Here is a 6,736-nt window from a genome sequence, read left to right on the forward strand (position 1 = left end):
CTGTGCTGGAGTTGTGGCAGTGCTAGAAGCTGGTCTCAAACCTGCAACAGTGCAGTGTGTCTAACCTGGAGATGTTAACAGGACTGGTGTGTACAGACGTCCTTAAACTGACTCCTACTTACAGACATAAGACAACAGTGTTGAGAGAATGGAGGTGAAATCTGTGGTCTTTCCTCTAAACCGCCTCAATTCTGTCCCTGGTGTGACAGGAATGTACTTTAGACAGAGAATCCCATTTAAAAGAGGTCAGGCAGACACTCTGCTTTGCATTTATAACCCAGGAAATGCTGATGGATGCCGGGCCCGCTGGATGTTTCTCAGCCTCTCTGCTTCAAGACAATTTTCTCATCAAACCGTTTGGCTTCAGCTTCAACGGCAGCGTGGAAATGTGTGTGGAAAATGTTGGTGCTGCCAATTTATCAGAGGAAAATGGCTTATTGATTTTGAGTCTGGCTCGTGTTTGGACCAGTGAAAAGTTGCTCGGCTCAGATCAGGTGGAAACAAGTCAAGATTTCCAGCTTAGTTTGAATGAAGGAGCTGAGATTTCTCCAGAGGAGAGAGAGAAAAAAAACTGACATGGAAAACAGGAAGCAGAGAGTGGAGGATGAAAATAGGGAAGGAAACGCAACGGAAGGAAGGGCCACTAAAATAATCTCATGAAGGAAATAAGGCAGAGCCGTTAAGTGTTCAAACTGGGCTCCTGTGAGATGCTTCAGGTTTTACTGATTGATCCCGATCAGCTGCTGATGTAGTTTTGGTCTCAGTTGATCGTGATCATGTGCTTTTCTGTGTTTTGGTGCGCTTTGTTGGAGTTCCGTGTTGTTTCCCCGGTCAGAGCAGGTCCTGTTGTGGTTGTTGTAACATCGTACAGTTCACAGCAGTGGCCTGTTTGACCAAGTCCCTGAAGCTATCTGCAACAAATCCATCTTCTAGAACCTGCAGGTTTCCATTTAAAGCTGAGTGTGGGATCATGTGCACAAGTCCCAAACAGCAAAGCATTATGGGACTGATCCACGGACTGAATCAGCTGATATTTATGGTACATATAAGCCATCATGTCGATCTGTTCAGTGTTATAAAATGTGAAGGAGGACAAATGGTGGTGAAATGTGATCACTCTCACCTCTCAGTCAGCTCAAGCAGAAAGGCCTTCCTGGTGTTCGACGCACTTTGTTGTGTTATTATCACGATATTTATATCAAGAGGAGGAAACCAGTAGCCTCGAGGGAATCCAGGGAAAGTTAAGAACATCGAGGAAAACTAGAGGATCAAAACAACGGGACTGGAATAAAAAGTTGATGAACATCAGCTTCTTCTGTCAGACGCTACTCTGCTGTGAAGCAGCTCCAGAGTTCAGGACTGACTCTTCCTCTGGCAGCAGTTCTACAGGAGAACTAAGCTGGCAATAAGGTAAGGTACTTTACTTTATTGGTCATTATACAGTGAATGTACAACGAAATTTGTTCTCTGCATTTAACCCATCCATCGATGCCGCTGAAGCATTCTGTAGGAGCAGTGGGCAGCTGCGGGGAGCGCCCGGGGAATAAGAGAAATTATTTTAATAATAATACTCATATCTTCTGAGGGACTACTCTGCTAAAGCACAGATGCGCAAGCGTCTGGCTTGGTCTGCCGCGGCTTCCATAGTTCTGGGTGCGCGTGCAGACGAGCACTGCGGAAGTACGATATACCACTGTTTACGCTCTAAAACTGTACTTAATGACCTCGTTTGGAATTAATTATGGACATTACGCGCTCAGGACACTTGGATTACAGCGGACGAGCAGTATGAAGGAAAATAGGCATGTTTTGTGGACTTTATGGACCGTTTTTTCTTTCGGGCTCGGTCGGTCCCTTTTTGCTGACAACGAAATTCCCCCCAGTACCTCCATCTGCATTTGAGACATCAAAACAATGCTCCAGAGTGTTTCTCAGCATGAGGGTGAGTAGAAAATGAGGCCAAATCGTTTTTTGGGTGGAGTATTCCTTTAACAACTAGCAAAGCTAGTACCCATAATGCATCACAGACCACCGTAGAGGAAGCGACATGCTACTTCAGTGTTTCCGCCAGACCTTTTCAGTCCGGGCGCCCCGCCGGCGCAAAGTTGTGCACCACCCGGACAACGGAGAGGAGAAAAAAAAAAAACTCTCCGACAGTCGAACACCGGCAGCGTTAGCAGTGTTAGCAGCGTTAGCAGCGTTAGCCGTTGGCAGCATTAGCAGCGACACCACACCCTCCCCCCCCAGCCAAACTTTTCCTGCAGGAAACACTGTTCTATTTCATCCTGTCAGACCGCCAGAGGCGGTGCATAAAGCACTGGATAATCATCTTTGCGCCCTCGCAGGTCGAGAATGTATACAAACAAAGTCACCTGTGACCTCCCGGTGGCCTACGTGCACCTATATAAGTCACGTGACACCAGCAGCCAGTCCCTTTTTCATTTCTCGCATCACAGTGGTTCGAGATCAGGACTGGTGAGCGTATGCTCGTATATCAGCGTTTTTCTACAGCTTGTTGCTGGGAGCCTCGTGACTTCGGTTGGAGTTGCAACATTGTTGCCCTTCAGAGGCTGCTCAAGTGGCTCAGCCTGCTGGCGTGTTTCCGCGCTGGTGCGTGCACCGACGACTGATTTCATTTTCATCTGGGTTCTTCTTCCCCGGAGTGGTGAGTATTGTGTTTTCCAGCAGCTGTGTTCTGCTTGTGTGGGTTAATTGGTGGCTCCAGTCCAGCGTGTGTTCGCGCGTGTCTGTGACGCCGGTGTGTGGCTACTTGCCTTTTCTTTTTCACTTTCTCCACGAGCGGCCGTTTTCGGTTCTGCTCTGTGTTGTGGATTTCCCTGCGGCCGGTGCGTCTCTGCTTGGCGGTCTGCGGGGGGCGGTGGGCGTGTACAGCGGTGACCCGCACGTCCTGAGTCACGAGTGGCGTCTTCTTCCTGACCTGATTTGGCATGCTGCCTGTCGGCTCTGGTCGTGGGTGGCGTTCTCTGCCTGACCCGACTGGATTGCGGCTTCTTGTGTGACCCCAGGATGTAGAGCCTGTTTGGCGCCTCTCCAGCAGGACGATGGTCATGACCTTTGCCCGTCCTGTTTGGGTATTGAGCATCTGCGCCAGGGACTTATGGAGCAGGCTTTCCCTAGCTGCTTTATTACGCCCCCAGCGGTGCGAGTTTCCCGCCTTGCCGCTCTGGAGCAACCGACTGATGGGCTGTCTGACTTCATGCCAGCTGCTCAGCTGAAGTGCCCGGCTACGGGGACCCCAGCTGGGGCTACCCGGAAGAGACGCAAAAAGGGTGAGTCCGACCCGACACTGGTTAACAGGGTGGAGGTTCTTTCTGTGGAGTTGGCGCAGATGAAAGCTCTCCTCCTAATATTCAGCCGCAGTTGGGCAGTAGTGATGCGGGTGTTGAGTCGATGTGGGACACCGTGTCCTGGTGCGAGGGGGACGCGGTGTCTGTTGCGGCGTCTGATTCTCTGTTTCGAACGGACACTAAGGAGCTGGAGTCTCGGGCCTTGGAGTCTGGGTCTCTCACCTCCGTTGGTCTCCAGGAGTGTGACGAGGCCCTTGGCCCCTCGGTGGTCCGCGCTGCGCTCGCCCACCTGCATCTGGACGTTCTACAGGTCCCGGAAGCGTCAGATAGCGCTTTCTTCAGGCACCAGAGGGCGCGGCCGGCTTGTGCTGTCCCTCCGTCCTCGGAATATGTCAAGCAGCTACATGCCTGCTGGGCTGATACCAAGGCACTGTCGCGGTTAACGTCTGACGGCAGGGCTCTGGCATCCATGCAGGGTGCACCTCAATATGGCCTGGGCCACATGCCCCCTGTGGAGCCGGCCATTGCTTCTTTGATTGTGTCTCCTGAGGAGGCCCTTCGGTCTGACCCTTGCTGCCCTAACTCACAGTGTCGGCTGACTGACGAGCTCCTGTGTAGGGCCTATGACATGGGTGCGCGAATGGGACGGATGGGTAATTCCCTGTCCCATTTCATGTTGGGTCTCTCGGCCGCACTGGAGTCCTCGGCGGTCGGGGACCAGACACGGGGTCTGCTGGATGCGTCGCTGCAGACATTCGCATTGATGTCGCGTGAGCTGGGTCGCCTTCTCTCCACACTTACACTTACACACCGACAGGTTTGACTGGCCCAGTCCCCGCTCTCGGAGGCGTGTTGGAGGATCCTTAGGAGCGTTCCAGTTGTTCCTGGTGAACTTTTTGGTGCGGCTGCCACTGAGGCACTTGAACGCACTGCCCAGGCCACTGAGACGAGGCACCGGCTTGTGGGCCTCCATAGGCACCCTGCACCGGCCCGTGGCGCCTCAACGGCACATCAGGAATCTGCTAGGTGGTCGGGGGTGTCGCCTGCTGTGGGAGCGCCCCCCCCCCCCGACAGCGTGCTGTATTTGCCCAGGAGCCGCGGAGGTCCGAGAGGGTGCAGTCCTCGCGGTCTCCTCGGCTTGCACCATCCGGCCGGCGTCCCCCCGGACCCTCCCTGGGTCGGGGGTCGCGTAGGTGAGGTCGTGCGGCCGATGGTGGGATTGTTTACCCAGGGGCAGCTGGACTACTGGACCCGGAGCACTCTGGACGCCTGGTTGCTGGATTCGTCAACTATGCTCGCTCGGTCCTCTGCCCCGAGAGTAGATGGCTGGGCGCCGTCCACGCCGGCAGACTCCTGCCTTTCATCCTGTACCTGCGTCTTCTGGGGAAGCTCACTGCTGCCTCCACAGTCGTTCCGTTGGGTCTGCTTTCCCTGCGGCCGATGCAAATGTGGCCCAACGGGTTTTGCCTGGATCCCTCCAGGTTTGTGCACAGGTACAGACAGCTCCGCGTGTCGACCCCCTGCCTCGAATCCCTGTCCCAATTTAGGGACAGGGCGTGGATTGTGGCAGGTGTTCCACTGGGCTCCCTTCCGTCTCGGAGGGAGGTGGTCCACACCGACTACATCAACGCGCTGGAGCTATTGGCAGTGCAGTTTGCATTGGACCACTTCTTACCGGTACTGCGGCACAGACATGTGTTGGTGCGTTCCGACAGCACCACTGTGGTTCACCACATCAACCACATGGGCGGGATGCGTTCTCGGAGGTTGGTGTCACTGACGCGGCAGCTTCTGTCCTGGGCTGCCCCGCGGTTTCTCAGCTTGAGGGCTGCACACATTCTGGGCGCGCAGAACTTGGTGGCAGATCTTCTGTCTCGCCAGCGGCCCCGGGCCGGGGAGTGGCAGCTCCACCCACAGGTGGTCAACCGCATTTGGGAATTGTTCGGCAGGGCTGCGGTAGATTTGTTTGCAGCCAGGGACAACGTCCATTGTCCCCTGTGGTTTTCCCTTGAGGATGGCAGTGGTCCACTGGGGCAGGATGCGCTGGCGCACGACTAGCCCCGGTCTCCCCTGTACGCCTTCCCTCCCATTCCCCTGATCTTTCCAACTCTGATGAGGGTCCTACACAGGGGTCACCGTCTCCTCCTGCTGGCTCCGTTTTGGCCGGGGAGGGTTTGGTTCCCGTTGCTGCACAGGCTCTGTTGCAGCGCTCCTGTTCCTCTGCCTTCCAGGTGGGATCTCCTGTCACAACTGGGGGGGGCGGTTGGTGCATCCCAGTCCGGAGCGCCTGCAGCTGTGGGTGTGGCCACTGCAGGGCCCGGAGTCTCCTTCTCTAAGTTTGGTGGTGGGCAGTAGGACGCACTGTTTCCAGTGCTCGTGCCCCTGCTACACAGCGCTTGTACTCGAATCGGTGGAAACTGTTTGAGGCCTGGTGCCGGGGACGGGGACTTGAGGCCATTCGTTGCCCGGGGTCGCTCGCCATCCATCCTGAAGGTATATGTGGCGGCAATTTCCTGCTGGCATCAAGGGTTCCACAGTTGCTCGGTGGGCTCTGACAGGAATGTGTCTCTGTTGTTGAAGGGCGCCAGGCGGCTCCATCCCCCAGCACGTCACATGGCGCCATTGTGGGACCTGACGGTGGTGTTGGAGGCCCTGCGGGCTGCTCCGTTTGAGTCATTGGGACAGGCAGATCTGAAATGGCTTTCTATTAAGACGGCCTTCCTTCTGGCCATGGCGTCCAGTAAGCGTGTTGGGGAACTGCAGGCGTTGTCTGTTCATGAGTCTTGCTTTAAGTGGAATGCTGAGGTCTCTGGTGTTACACTGTGGCCTGATGCCACTTTCCTTCCCAAGGGGGCTACGGCCGGGGGCGAGATCCACCCCCTCGAGCTGGCACGATTGGGGCCACCAACAGCGGACGAGCCGTTGTACCCGGTTCATGCCTTGGATGTGTAGATGCGGGCCATGGCTTCAGTGCGCCGGTCTGATTGCCTGTTTGTATGCTATGGCGGTCCTCGCAAGTGCCTGACGCTGTCCAAACAGCGACTCATTCACTGGGTGGTTAGGCTTATGTTTCCCAGGGCCATCCACCACCGGATGGTGTGTGGTGTCACTCAACCAGGGGGCTCTCCACCTCGTTGGCTGCGAAGGCGGGGGTTCCCCTCCACGTCATCTGTGCGGCTGCCTCATGGACGTCGCTGTCTACGTTTTCCCGGTTCTACTGAGTGAATGTGGCGGTGCCTCAACCGCTTCAGGGGATCCTGGGGCGACATCATTGTCTTGAGGTGAGAACTTGTTCTGCGGGGGTTGCCTTCGATTCCCTCGGGACTTTGTTGGTATGTGTCATCCAGTGCTTTATGCACCGCCTCTGGTGGTCTGACAGGATGAAATAGAATGAAAGCTACGCATGTAACTACGGTTCTATGAATCCT

The sequence above is a fragment of the Salarias fasciatus genome, chromosome 14 (genome assembly GCF_902148845.1).
Source record: "Salarias fasciatus chromosome 14, fSalaFa1.1, whole genome shotgun sequence".
Classification (NCBI taxonomy): Eukaryota; Metazoa; Chordata; class Actinopteri; order Blenniiformes; family Blenniidae; genus Salarias; species Salarias fasciatus.